This window comes from Sturnira hondurensis, unplaced genomic scaffold, assembly GCF_014824575.4.
Source record: "Sturnira hondurensis isolate 20B ecotype Veracruz unplaced genomic scaffold, ASM1482457v3 Scaffold0005563, whole genome shotgun sequence".
NCBI lineage: Eukaryota > Metazoa > Chordata > Mammalia > Chiroptera > Phyllostomidae > Sturnira > Sturnira hondurensis.
In genome coordinates, this window is record NW_028078194.1 from 724,387 (window position 1) to 739,557 (window position 15,171).

At 38.4% G+C, this 15,171-nt stretch overlaps 1 protein-coding gene and 1 pseudogene across 2 annotated transcripts in view; both read right to left on the reverse strand.

Moving 5' to 3' along the window:
- The window catches only part of RNLS (renalase, FAD dependent amine oxidase), a 256,885-nt gene that overhangs the window by 37,614 nt on the left and 204,100 nt on the right, over positions 1-15,171 (reverse strand). The gene's annotated exons all lie outside the window — the stretch shown is intronic.
- Positions 795-920, reverse strand: LOC118988045 (uncharacterized; annotated as a pseudogene).

The window sequence follows — 15,171 nt, forward strand, 5'->3', positions numbered from 1 at the left end:
TTTATTTTCTTCCTTATTATTTCTCTGGAGGTAGGGGACTATATTAATTGATATAACAATTCCTTTAAATAGCTAATGAAAATCACTGAAGAAGTTTCAATGAACAGTCTCACTTGGGAGATACAAGAAAATGGTACCTATAAAACTAACAGGAAAGGGAAGTTGGCCTAGAAAAGACTCAGAAACAGAAATGGAGAAATTGTATTCTTGTCAGGAACTGGATACCAAAATTCCCTGACAAGCCCCTGCTTCCCTTTTTAAAGGTAAAATATCTTAAAAAGGAGGAAATGATAGGGCTAAAATCGTACTCTTTTAAAAGACAGGAAATATAGCTCAAGTTCAAATGTGTCTTCTTTTCTCTTCCTGTTGAAGGTAGTACCTAACTCTTCTTAGGAAACCATGATATACCATCTAAGATTGACAGAAAAACCTGGAGTGCTATTTTTCCCTTTAAGAAACAAGATACACTTTATTTAGTATGAATGAATCAGATCCATTTCTTCATCCTGATTGTACAGCCAGTTTTGGAGGGGCATCAGTTGAGTTTTGGATGTTGAGTCAGAAATTCTGTCTCCCCACTCCCTGACTGTATAACTTTAGGTCAGCTATAACACGTCTGTGAGTCCTTGGGCCAGCGTTCCCCACTGGATGACCCATGCCATATTAATAGTTATTAGGCAAAACAACAATAATACAATTTTGGGGGCAAATATATTTTTGAAATGCTTGTTTTAAACAAAATTATAGAGGATTTCTCAGAGTCCCTAGTATATTATGTACAGTGTGATTCTTTAAAGGGATGATGGCAGAAAATTCCTTTCAATGTTTTAAAACTACTTCTACTTAAATTACAAAATTATTTTTTAAACCGATGAGAACAGATACTGTACTTGATCTTAGCCAAAAGGCAGAGAAGTGATACAAAATTACTTTTTTAAAAAAGGTTACTCCAACACTGTGAAAGGGTATACAGTGAAAAATAAAAGTATTGCAAAATGATTTCAGATATAGCTAAATGGTGCTCCAGAATTCCGCTTGCCCCGATAGCATACAAGAGCTCTCATTTCTCCATACTCTTACCAACCCTAGGTAATTTTTGCTAATCTGCTATCTTAAAATGTGCCTTATTTTTAGTTGTCAGTTAGTTTCATGTGAGTGGGTTATTTTCACATACAACTCAATTTGTACATTCTTTTCCAGTGGCCTGCCTTTTTGTTGTCCTTGTGGTAACCATAGTGCCAACCTCAGGATTGCTGTGCAGATTAAATCCCTGTAAAGTGAGAAGTTTCGAGTTTGGCACATAATAAGTACTCATCAAGTGTTATTTGGCAAACCTACCTATCAAGGCTGACTCGCTTCATTTCAGAGGGTTAGCGTTACTGAGGTTTTATTGTGCCATCACTCTTACCTCCACTTCATTGACGGGAAATCGAACATGATGCATCATGGGAGAAAAGTGCATCCCGGAATCATAGCATCTGTCACATTGTATTTTTTTATTGTTTTTCAAGTACAGTTGTCTCCATTTCCCCCGCTCCACTGCCCCTGTGCCACCCATCCCTGCTTCCCACCCTTGATTCTAGCCCCTTTGGCTTTAATACATGTTCCTTGACATTTTAATTGTCTATTTATTTACTTGTCTGCCTTGCCTTTAGATGGAAAGCAACTTCAACTTATTTGTTTTACATTTCTAACACCTATCTCAGAAACTGGCACGTGGTAAGCAATCAATATTTGTTCAAAATATGGATGAATAGAGACGAGTGAAGGAATGAAGTAACAGCTATTCATCTCCTATTACGGCAGACGAAGACTTAGGTCTTCTACATCACCCTTCTCCTCACCTCAACTCATCACTCCAACCAGCGTCTCAACAATTTTTGGCAAAATTATTGATCAGAATTTACATTATAATAATGTATAATAATGCTTCTGAGCAACCATATAGTCCCTTGGAACCATACATCCTGTTTTGCTCAACCCTTCATTTTTCCTAGAGTTGATAATTAGTTCATCTTTTCATTTGTTTGAGCCTCAATGTACTTCTAACACTCTAACACATTTTTTCCAGAATGCTCAAAAATCAATGTTACCTATGGACTGATAACTTTTTGCACACACTCAAACACATCAGTTCCATTCTCCTCGGCCCCTGAGACCTTTCTCTCAGAGGACTGCATGTTGTCTGTGTGCACCTGGAACATGGATAGGCAGAGTAAGCGTCCCACCACCTAGTGAATGAACAGGAGGCAGATAGGTCTCCTGGACAAAACAACAGCACCTTTAGAATCTGACAGCATTGAATGTCCAGAAATAGACAGTTACAGCTGTGGTTCTGTATGTGACCCTAGGGAATTTTTTCCATCATTGAGTTAGAAATACTAGCTTTAAAAAACACTAACATGCCTAATAGCTTCTTCTACTCTTTTGCTCTTTGACTTGTTTATTTTAGGCCTGTGGGCACCCACATATCTGTGCATGTATGCCTTTGCCATTTTAAATACAGGACAGGACAGGAAGTTTTCAAGCTGACACATGTGTATATTTATAATCCTTGTTATCCCAAGCTATATATGTTTGGATTTCTTATGTTTAACAAGACATACAGACATCCTCTAAACAATTTCTGTATAAGCTAACCATTCTGATAGACATTTAGTTAAATATAAACAAGTGTGTAAAATGCCACATGATGAATTGAAAATAAAATGAGAATCCCCTTAAACTTCATACTTCCAATTTCAGATGTTTTCCCATAGCTCCAGTATAAGTAAATGTATACAAATTCAGGAAATAATCTTCTAGTAAACAACGGAAAATTGTTCACAGAAGAGTATGCTCTGCCTTCTCCAGCCAACTGAGAAAGTAAATGATAACATTAGTCCAACATACTTAAATAACAAACAACATATTACCTATTTCTGCAATACCTGTGAATGCTGAAGTGGATACTAGATGCTTTGAGATGGGTTCAAGAGACTGAGAACAGGGGCCGAGGTAGACTACCATGGGGGGGGGTTCTACTGATTAGAGGAGCTAGGAGTAGATAGAAGAATTAAGGCGCTGAGACAAATCTTCCAAGTGGACAAGATTTCATAATAGACTAGGTGATCAGTGGAAAGGACTGACTTTGGAGATAAGAAATAACCAGTAGGGTTGGGCCTGGGGGATAAGCAAGAAGTACTCCTAGTACTGGGAGAAAAAATACACATTGCCAACACAAATTCATTTTAATGTTTTTTTTATTTTTGTATTGGATTGGCTTTGAGTCATGAAGAGGATCAAACTGGTTCACAAATGGTCATCCTCTGCCTGGCAATCCACGTAATATATTCAAGAAACTTAGTACCCCTTGAAGAAAACGTATGGAATAGTATAGTTAAATATTGACCTCCAGGCTAGTTATGAGGACTGCATGAGTGAATATGGTCATCACCTGTTCAGTGTCCACTGGCTCTTTTGTGGCAACAGCACCCATATTTTGTTTTAGGGAATTAATTACCCCTCCCCTGCTTTCAGCCTTGATACATTTAACCTAGCCTAAACTGGTCAGTTATCCATTCCTACTGGTCATAGTGAATGGTTCAGCAGTGGACTCAAGACAGGCAAATCAGATCAATGAGATTAAATTCCAGGACTAGTATTAAGGTTTGGGGGAAATAAGATTTGGGAAAAGACTCCTAAATCTTACTTCATTACATGGGATCTCACCTAATGCTCTCCCCCAGCCCCCATTCTCAGGACTTGGGACTTCTTTGATTTTCTAATCACATTTAAGTATTGAATTGGAAATTCTGAGTATTTTCAAATCCAACCATTTTAGAGAAAGTCATTTCTTGATGAGTTTCCATTGCAGCAAACCAAGGAACAAGAATTGCAAACCGTGGCAAAGATAAAACCTTGCAGACCAACAGAATTCCTATTACAGGAAGTTCTGTGTCAGAGAAGTTTTCCTCTTGGCCAAGAACTCATGTTTGAGTCCAACCCTCTCTATCATTCTTTAGGCTTCTAGAAATGTGCAGGACACAGATTGTGTTTTGTGAGACAGATCCCTCCAGGACAGTGCCTTCAGACAAGCTATATAAATAAGGAAGATACCCTCATGTGACTGATTTCTAATTAGAACATTGTTTCTACCTTCTTTGATGGAGCAGATATGGCCTCAGAGTTTATTACTGTCCCTTAAAAAAAGGCACATTTTTATATTCTTGTAAGTATAACTCAAGGATTGTTAAAGATCTGTCTAGGATTACTGATAGATGAAAAGGCAATGTCTCATGGAAATATCGATACTTCAATTCCACAAACATTCTGTTGTACAGACTTTAAAATATATATCTTCAAAAGCTTTCATAAATAAAATAAGGAAAAAAGAGAACATCAGATTAAACATTGTTAAACTTTTGCTTATAATGCATTCTAACTTTATATTATCATCCTGCAATATGTTTTAATATCCCTGTAGAATGGAACATTGAGAGGGCTGTCTCATTCACTTGAGCACCTAGAACAATGCCTGGCCAATAGCTGGAGTTCAACAAACATTCATTGAACGCGTCACTGATGAATAACTTATGCAGATACAATTTTTGGAGCAAAGAGAACATATGTTCTTTTCCTTATAAAGATTATTCCCTTACAGTCAATTTTTGGATTCTGATCCTTCACTTTAAAAAGAAATATGCCATAGAATTCTTTTAAAATGACCCAAGCTTATAAGTATATTGAAAAATCCTGGTCATAAATAACATGAAATTGTTTTTTAAATGAGTATTTTTCTCTACATAACATTAAATCTCTGTAGAAAGTGTCTGTGGGAGATGTGACAAGATACTAAGGATTACTAACAAGTATACTATTACCATACATGAGTACATTAAAATTCAAGAAAGGCTTTATAACATTGGCAAAATACATAACTATAGTATACCAATGTATGAGGTTTATAGTATGTTCATATAGCCAATTTTGCTTAATATTATATATTTGAAATGTTTTTTACATTCTCTGGCAGAGACCGTCATTTTCGCCATAGTCCATGTGCTCCCTGACAATCCCCAGCTGGTTTGGTAGTTAAGCTGGGGCCATGTGGCTAGTTTGGGTCAGTGGGCTATGAGGGTAAGCGAAGCGAGTCACCTCTGTCCGAGGCTGTTAAAGTTGCTGTGCTTCCTCCGTGTTTTTCTCACTTCCACTCTCACATTTGGGGCTTAGTGTCCAGAAGGCAGAGCTACAAGATGCAGTAGAGCTACCCAGCCTGCATGCACCTCTGTGTAGCTCCAATATGTTAACCCCAGTACCTTTAAGTGTTAAGGCTAAGCCTATTAACTGCCCTGATCTGCACATATTCTTCATTTGGAGAGTAGGCTTTTCAAATGGTCTACCTTGGAAATAAATGGGTTTAAAAACATCTCATGTTTCAGATCAGAAATCCCCAAATTATCTTGTTTTCCTCATCAATTTGTTAATTAAGTCTCATTATTTTTTTAAATTAACAAACATTTAATTGAGAAGTTACCATACGTTAAGCACTATGCCAGGTGCTAGAAATACAGAGATGAGTAAAGTAAATTCAGTGTCTCCATTCATGGACCTTACAACTTGAAGATGAAACAGGCTTTCAATAAATGGTCCCACAAATAAATGCATGGTTACTGAAAATTAAACTAAATGGTGCTATAAAAGAGTACTGTGGGAAAAAAATAATTAAATTAGAAATCTAGGAATGGCCTCCATGGAAGTGAAATTTAAATTGAGACAGTCTAGGCAGAGAGAATAGAATGGACAATGTTCTTGAGTGGGAAAAAGCATGGCCAGAGGTATGATGGGAGAGCAAAGCAAGCTAACGAGTGAGGAGTTAGTAAGATTGGTATGTGCTAGATCAAACTAAGGTTGGCAAACTAAGGTCCTTGGGCCAAATCTAGCCTGCCACTTGTATTTGTGAATAAAGTTTTACTGGGATGTAGTCATGCCCCTTCCTTTATGTGATGTCTATAACTTCTGTTACATTCGTAGAGTTGCGTAGCTGGAATGGAGATGGTAGACACAGCTCGCAAACCCTAAACTCTATTCACTCTATTCACTAAGTGGCCTTTATAAAAAAAGTTGTGACACCTGTACTAGGTCACTCAGGACCTTGTAGGTCACAACAGAGATTTGAAACTTAATTCTGTGTGCAAAGTGAAGGCATTACAGAGCTTTCAATGGGAAAGTGGGTGGCATAAACAGGTATGTTTTATAAGACCTTTCTGGTTATGCGAAGAATGAATTGAAGAGGGGCAAGTATGGGAGGCGAGTTAAAATAAGATCGTGCCTTGGTTGTGACAGTGATGATGAAAACAAGTGAATTCATTGCCTATTTGGGAAGCAAGATCAGTATGACTTGGTAACAGATTGGTTATTGGGGTGAATGGCGGGTGGGGTGGGGGCAGAGAAACAAAGAATGATTCCTGATTTTGGGCATAAGGAGATAGGAGATTGGTGGCTCCATTTCAGGAACCGAGAAGACTGGAGGAGAAACATATTCTGAATTTGGAAGGCAAGTAATCAAGAGCCAGTGTTCACATATAAAGTTTGACTTTAACATATATAATTGCTTAAGGAAAAGAATAAAACAACTCTGATGAGCATTTTCTGAATTCCACTTACTACCCAAGGCTAGAATGATTTTTATTCCATGTTCCTTGCCCTAACCCCTTTAAAAATTCCATAGATTCTACACATTTAAAGAAAGCCGCCATATTTAGTGGGACTGCACAGAGTTTGGGATCTGTGTGGGAGAAGTTTTTTCTTTGGCTAAGACCTCCCAAGTTTTATGAAAACATCTATTTATCCTGAGACACAAGAAGATCTTCAGCCTGTGGCAGCTTTTATTGGCCCTGCCAAAAGGAAAAACGGAAGGGTTTTGATAGTCTTTTAATTGGGCCCTACCCAGGTCCCTAGAGCAGAGGATTTGTCCTAACTCGCACTTCGCATTCCAGCCCCGACTGGAGTTCTTCCACAGGGTGTAAGAAAGCTCTGGTTTTCTATGATGACAGTCCACTAAAATGCTCCCCTTTCCAAATGCTCATCAGCAAGAAGCAGCCATCCCTTATTATACATCGTTATTTTGGCCTACTCAGCATAATGCCTTATATGAAATTTTGTGTGTTAAGTGGTATTATGATTGGACTCTTCCCGAATGGGGCAAAGTTTTCTCCTTGAGCCAGCATACTGGTTTGCCTCTAAGGCTATCACTCTATCACTGTAGTTGCGTAATTGGGTTCAATTTTAGATTTATAACTGTTCAAAAGAATTCCATGAACAGATGAAATTGATCTCTGGGCTGGAAGATTTGATCTAAAGCTTTGCTCTCATTCTTTTGGTGTATTAAAGAGAAGTTTTTGCCTTGACATTATAAAATGTTGAATTTGAGAACTGAGACTGATCAGATAATGAAGTTTTTATTTATGATAATGTCAAAATATTTCTCGCCCTTTTCATAGAGGAAATTCACTGGTTTACTGTGGAAATTCTTATCTACTTTACTAATAAGACTAGTAAAATTATTCTTCTTGTTAAATTTTGACAGGAAAAAAACCCCAAGATTGAGTCTGAGCAATTTGGTGAAAATTTTTAAATCAAAGGGACTATAATCTTTATAATATTGTTAGATACTCTAAGAAACTATTATTATGATTAAAGATAGTAGAAAAGGCATTTTACTTTTAATAAAAAAGAGTGGATTAGGTTCAACTGAGCTCACATTTCTGAAATGCATTTTCAGCCTCTATTAAATAATGTAAGGCTATAACATCAACAACAAAGAATTCACTAGGTATATTGTATAATAGAAATGTAATTCAGTGAGGAAAACTACATTTTAAATTCATGGATGCTTCATTCTCACAAACTTGAATTTGGAATATTTCATACTGAAGAATTCCCCTAGTCTCACAGATCAGTTATAAATATTAATAGAATTGCACTATTCTTTTCAGATCCTAATGTTTAATATTCATTTGTATTATGCAGGGAATTCAATGTCCTGTACAATACATGTGGATCTTTCTCATTATCTAAATGAACACATATAAGAAGTCTGTGGGTGCAATGATCTTTAAAAATATCAGGGCTCATGTACTTAAGGGGCATATCAAAGCCTTCTCAACTCACTTAATAACAAGAAAGGCACTGGTAATAAGCCAAAGGGCCCTTTAAGCTAAATGGACTCAATAACGTCACATCTGGACAAAAGGATGGATTGGTGACTCTGGACAGAATTAAAAATTCTAACTGATATAAAGTATTTATAAAATATGATGAAGCAATTTCCTGTGGTGAGATTCTGCAGTAGGACTCTGAAACCTGCTCTTGAATTAGTCTCTGCCCTTTGATTTCATGACGGCCTACTTCAGAGTGTCTAATTCTTCTCAGAATGGCTGTAGTGTGAGTTTTGGGAAATTGTTCTTATTCAAAAAGTGATTTGAGATTGTACAAAAAGAAAGGATGGCATCTAACCTAGTGTCCTCTGAGTCTAACACCTTATTCAGGTAATGAGATATTGTTAGCCACCCTAATGTATGTGTTATTATTTTTCACAAAAGATAATATAATTAAACTTCTACTATTGGCAATTGTGTTCTCTATTCTCTTTTCAAAATGAAAAAAAGGATATACAACTAATAGGATGAAAGTATAGAATAATTTATATGTGCCTACTATGTGCCAAACATGGTACTAGAGATTTTGGGTATATTATAGTCAATCCTTATAACATTTCTGGGAGACTTTATTATCCTTACAGTAGAGACAAACAAAGCCTCGAGTGATTAAGAAACTTAATAAGGGCTGCCAGCCAAGATGAAAGCATAGGTAGATAGATTTTGTTTCCTTGCACAACCAAAAGAAGGACAACAACAAATTTAAAAACAAAAATACCCAGAACTGCCAGAAAACTGAACTGTATGGAAGTCCAACAACTAAGTAGTTAAAGAAGAAACACTCATCCAGGCTGGTAGGAGGGGCAGAAACAGGCAGCCAGGGTGGAGAGGTCATGGCAAGGCAGCAGCTGGAGGATGGGGTGGGTGAGGCAGTAGCTGGCAGACCGAGCAAGGTGGCAGCTGGTGGAGTAGGCGGTCCCACACTTACATGCAGATGAACTGGGAGACACAACTGGGGAGTGAGATAGTTGGTGCAACCCATGGTCCAGTTGGGGGCAATAAAGACTCAAAATCTCTGACTGAAAAACCTGTGGGGTCTGAGGTGGTGGGAGAAACTCCCACCCTCGCAAGAGAGTTCATTGGAGAGACCTACAGGGTCCTAGCATGTATACAAGCCCACCTACCTGGGAATCAGCACCAGAGGGCCCAATTTGCTTGTGGGTAGCAGGGGAAGTGACTGAAAGCTGGCTGGGAGCTGAGCAAGTGGCATTGTTCCCTCCCCCACAAGCTGCCACAGTGAAGTGACATGGGTTGCCTCACCCTGGCATATACCTAAGGTTCTGCCCCTTACTACGTAACAGGCACCCTGAAATAAAAAAAAAATATGGCCCAAATGAAAGAACAGATCAAACCCCCAGAAAAACTACAGCTAGTCAATGAAGAGATAGCCAATGTATCAGATGCAGAGTTTAAAACACTGGTCATCAGGATGCTCACAGAATTGGTTGAATATGGTCACGAAATAGAGGACAAAGTGAAGGCTATGGAACATGAAACAGAAGAAAATGTACAGGGAACCAACAGTGAAGGGGAAGAAACTGGGAATCAAATCCATGGTTTGGACCAGAAGGAAGAAAGAAACATTCAACCAGAACAGAATGAGTAAACAAGAATTTTAAAAAATGAGGAGAGGCTTAGGAACTTTTGGGACAATTTTAAGAGTTCCAACAATCGAATCATAGGAGTGCCAGAAGAAAAAGAGGAAGAGCAGAAAATGGAAAACTTATTTGAAAAAAATAATGAAGGAGAACTTCCCTAATCTGTCAAAGAAAATAAACTTCCAGGAAGTCCAGGAAGCTCAGAGAGTCCCAAAGGAGTTGGATCCAAGGAAGCACACACCATGGAACATCACAATTACATTACCCAAGATTAAAGATGAGGAGAGAATCTCAAAAGCAGCAAAAGAAAAGGAGACAGTTACCTATAAAGTAGTTCCTGTAAGACTATCAGCTGATTTCTCAAAGGAAGCCTTGTGGGCAAGAAGGGGATGGGAAGAAGTGTTCAAAGTGATGATAGCCAAAGACTTACATCCAAGATTACTGTATGCAGCAAAGCTTTCATTTAGAATTGAGGGGCAAATAAAGTGCTTCCCAGATAAGGTCAAGTTCAAGGAGTTCATCATCATCAAGCCCTTATTAGAAGAATGTTAAAGGAAAGAATGTTACTTCGTCTTCTTTAGAAGAAGATAAAAAATATGAACAGTAAAATGACAAGAAACTCACAACTATCCATAACCAAAGCTAAAAACACAAAAACAAAAATGAACTAAGCAAACAACTATAACAGGAACAGATTCACAAAAATAGAGATCACATGGAGGGTTATTAGTGGTGAAGGGGAGGGAGGAAAATGGGGGAAAAGGTACAGGGAGTAAGAAGCATAAATGGTAGGTAAAAAATAGACAGGGGGAGCCTAAGAAGAGTATGGGAAATGGAGAAGCCAGAGAACTTAAATGTATGATCCATGGACATAAACTAAGATCAGGAAATGTCAGTGGGGAGGGTACAGGGCAGAGGGGAATAAAGGAGATGGAAAAATGGGACAACTGTAACAGCATAACCAATAAAATATATAAAAAATAAAATAAAAAAGAAACAATCATGATCATAGAGCTATTAAGTTGAATCACATGAAAATGCTGGTATTAAGACAATTTTTAATTTACAAAGATAGCAATACAAGATGGTTCAATTTAATTGTACGTGTTATGTTATAATTTGAAACTAAGTTTGCTATTGCAAAGTACTCACAGAACCATGTTGGATAAAACTGGTTATTTTTGACCATCCATGATAAATACCAAGTTATGAATTATGCAGTTAAGAATCCATCACTCACCAAACTTAGATTGATATGAACTATCATTTATGGCAAGATACCCATGCAAAATATAATTTCACTTTAATATCATTGCAATATAAAAAAGAGAGAACTGCTAAACCATTTCAAAGACATGTCACATTTGCAGAATGTACCCCCCATATTTTCTAAGTTACATATCTCAGCTGGAGCACAACTATTCTTTAAGTAACTATTAAAAAGGAATATCTTCCACAAAGAGAACAGTGGGATCCTTTGAAGTGTAACCTTGGAAATCAAGGTCTGTGTTATGGGGCATCATTCAAAGCAGATGTATCATCCCTGGAGACAATGGTAAAATTGTTACTGAGAATATTTGTACCTCTTTGGGAAGAGGGCTCCATAAAACTTCTAGATCTTAACTGATAATACCTCTAATCTTTATATAAAAAATTGATATGCCCAGTTTGCAAGTATATCTCCAAAACAGGCTTCTAATCATTCTAATTGCCAAGACTCACATGTGCTCTTCAATGACTTCTAGATTCAGCAATTAGAGAGCTAACTTGTTTTATGTGATTTTAAGGGCAGTGGGAACAGATACCTAGATTGCGTTAGGGATGAACAATTTGGTGACTAGTCATTACCTTTTCTTGCCTGCTCAGTGGGTGATCGGTGCTGAACTATTAATAATCAGGACCTAGGAGAGGCATCTCAGAGCAGCAGAAAGGACACCTGGCTCAGCAAATATTTATTAAACACTGATACATACACCTGTTATGCCTGATGTTAGTGTCTATCTTTTATTTCCAATCTCGATCAAGATTAGAGAAATCAAGAAATGGGCAGCATGTATGATGGATAGTGGCATGTATTCCCACCAAAGGAGAGAGCTTCTAATTCTGGAGAAAGCAGCAGACACTGCAAGCAGGGCACATCAATTCTTTAGCCCATGAGACCTTTAGATTGATCTGAGGAGGAACTCTGGACAGTGAAGAAAATGGTGGAATAATTTCTGAAGGAGCTCTGGGCAAAGGAAAGTTCTCACCTCTTTGGGATAGTGTTGTCATGGTTCCAGATTAAAAAGGACCAGAATGAAGACGTGTCTCATCTCTCCTCCAGCTCAACAAGTCTTGACTGTCTCCCAGGACCTGAGGCTCACAGGCTGTCTGAGAGTTACACGAGTTTACAAGACCGTTCTCAACGTGCGAAGGTTTTGAGATGCCTCCAGAGTGATGAAAACCAGGCGCTTTCTGGGAAGCAGAGCAGAGCACATCATTTTGTGCTCTGGCTCCCAATGCAAGGTGTTGACAGCTTTACTTCAGACCTCTGTAAAGCCTTGACTTCAAGACCCTTTGAAACAGTTGAGTTCAAGAGGGAGAGCCTTTTGCCAATCTCCAGCTTTCAACAGATTGACATGGTTGCGGGTATCATGGACACGTCAAGTTGAGCTTGCTTTATTTGAGGTCCAGAGGAAGAGGAGTTCTGTCTTAACTCTAAACAAGGCTCTCAAACAGATGCGAGGTTTGCCACATAAACACAAGCTCAAAATTTCTGTGCAGGGGCTAACCTAAAGAAACCATCGAGTCCTAGCCCTGGCTGTCATGGCTCAGTGGAGTGCCAGCCTGCAAACCAAAGGGTCTCAGGTTCGATCCCCAGTCAGGGCACATGCCTGAGTTGTGGGCCAGATCACCAGGAAGGGGTGCATGAGATACAACCACACACTGATCTTTCTCTTTCTTTTTCTCTCTCTCCTCCTCTCTCTCTAAAAATAAATAAATAAAATCTTAAAAAAAGAAACTGTAAAATTTTTATCTAATTATATCCTAGATATTCCAGAAAGTATTTGTATTATCTTGACTACTTAACAACTCCCCAGGAAAGAGCAGCCATGGATTTAAAGCAGTTGTTCAATCCAGGACTACGTCGAGGTCATAGGGTGTTGCAAAGTAAACTACAACCCAAGTTACAAATCCACACAATTGTCCCTCAGGTCAAGCCACAGCCTCTCACCATCTACTTTTCTCTTTCTTCCTTCCCATTCTCTGCTCCCTGCCCTGCCCATGGTTTCTGAAATGTTCTCAATTAGGCAAAGCAATTTAGTTCTCCTCACTCCTACTTCCAAGCTCGAATTTTATTCCTTCTAGGTAGGTCCTCAGCAGGTAAAAGAACCATCTCTTAAAAAGGACTGAATTATGGGTAGCAAATATTGGATGTTATCACATCTACTACAGCAGCTTCTTTATTAGACAATAGCTACACACCTAGTTAACATGATCTTTGTTAACGGAGAGGTCAGAGAAACTAAGGCAATTTCCACCAGTGAACGTCTGCCGATTTCATGCTTCTTGCTATCCATGGCCTTACTCACCTACTCACAAAACCAACAGAGAGTTCTTCCTTGCTGTTTCCTTTCTAAACTGGCAGCGGTGACGGCAGCCTCTGTCAGTGTTTCTGTTGCTCTGGTCTATGACCTGTGAATTTAGATCACAGTCATCTGATTTTCATTCCTCCCTTTACCTCCCAGGAATGGTGGGTAAAAAAGACATTCAGTCATCTGCACATCTGAGCCTCGTGTGGCCAAACCAAATCTTGGCCAACCCAAAGGTCTTTTGTAAATCTCAGCTTGACAGCCACAAGCTAGAGCCGATAGCACAAGCGAAGCCATCACTCTCAGGGCAGGGTGGCAGAACCCAAAGGTGGAACGTAAGACTCACTCCTTAGTGGATGCTCTATAGATCTGTAACTTGCAATTGTTTTTAGTTACAGAAATGCCAGGCGGCTGTGGACTCCAGACTCTAACCTTTTGTTCACTACTTCTTGGACTTTTCATGACTTACGTTGCACCTATGGAACTTTTCAGCAGCCCTGGAGAAAGTTAAATAATGGGCCATACTAAAGTTTCTGACTTATTCATGGATTTAAATATTCCATAGCCCCAATCTTTTATTTCTTCACCAAAAAAGAGAAACTTCTTGGGTTCATGTTGACAAAAAGTCTTATGAGTTCTTTTAAAAGCTCATGATATTATTACAAGGCAATGTGACTCTTCTTGGTTTTGATTGTAGATATGAGTTAAGGTTCCATATATTGTATATATCAGTGTATCCATTTATATTTATGAGGACTCTTACTTGATTCCAAGTCACTGGTTCAGCAGAGTCTCGTGTATCTATGTCCTTCAGAATTCTCACTTGAGTAGACTTCACGAAACCTTGTGTTATGAGGGCGGTGACTATGGAGTCCTCAGTTCTTAGCACAGTGCCTGGCACACAGAGGCAGTCAACACATATTTGTAAACAATTAATTGTCCAACTGAATAAGCTGAGAATTCCCAATGTATAAGTCAAATACTTGTAAATTGAATTTCTCTGAAAGAAACCTCCATAAGATATTTTTTCCCCAGTAATATGTTCCAATATTTTTAAAGCTTTTTTTTGATGTTATATACTTAGTTGCTTTCCCACTTTTCCCCCGTCTCTGGCATTGATTTCCATACTGCGTTAGCTCGCTTGACAAGTGGGAGGACGAGTGCTGTCTTGGATGTGAATCTTTCCCATTGAGATCGCTCGATGGGGAAACCAGAGGCCGAGAGGGATCTGCTGTTTGCTTGGCTTCCTGTGCAGATGTTCTCTCTACACTTCATTTTCTGAGTTATTTTGTTTTCTAAGGGAAACCCATTTTTGTTTTTAGAAGTGCCAAGTATTATGTGAAATAAGATTCATTTATTTCATAATGTGTGCTTTTAATTTAAATGACAGCAAATGGATACTTATTTTATATATGACATATACATATGTATATTCACATATATGTTATATACACATTCATTCCAAACAAAGGGTGGGTGTGGGATAGTGTTAGTGACAAAAAGGGATAACTGTTACTGGTCTAGTTAGGGACCAATGTCAACAAAATACAGTGGAGTCACAGTATGTGAACATTCATATATTATGTGGATTTACCTAGCTACACTGAGCATCCTGCCCCAGGTAGTGAGAAAAAATAGTTTAAATGCAAGGCAGTTAGATTTTACGTTAAAAATGTCATTACTGGAGCCTCCCATAATTTAAAACTTGCATAATCCAAGGTGAATTTTCCATAAAACTGGCACAGGAACGTAGGCGTTTCTTTGCTGTCTGAAGCAGCACCACCATGGGCTGTAGCAAAAACA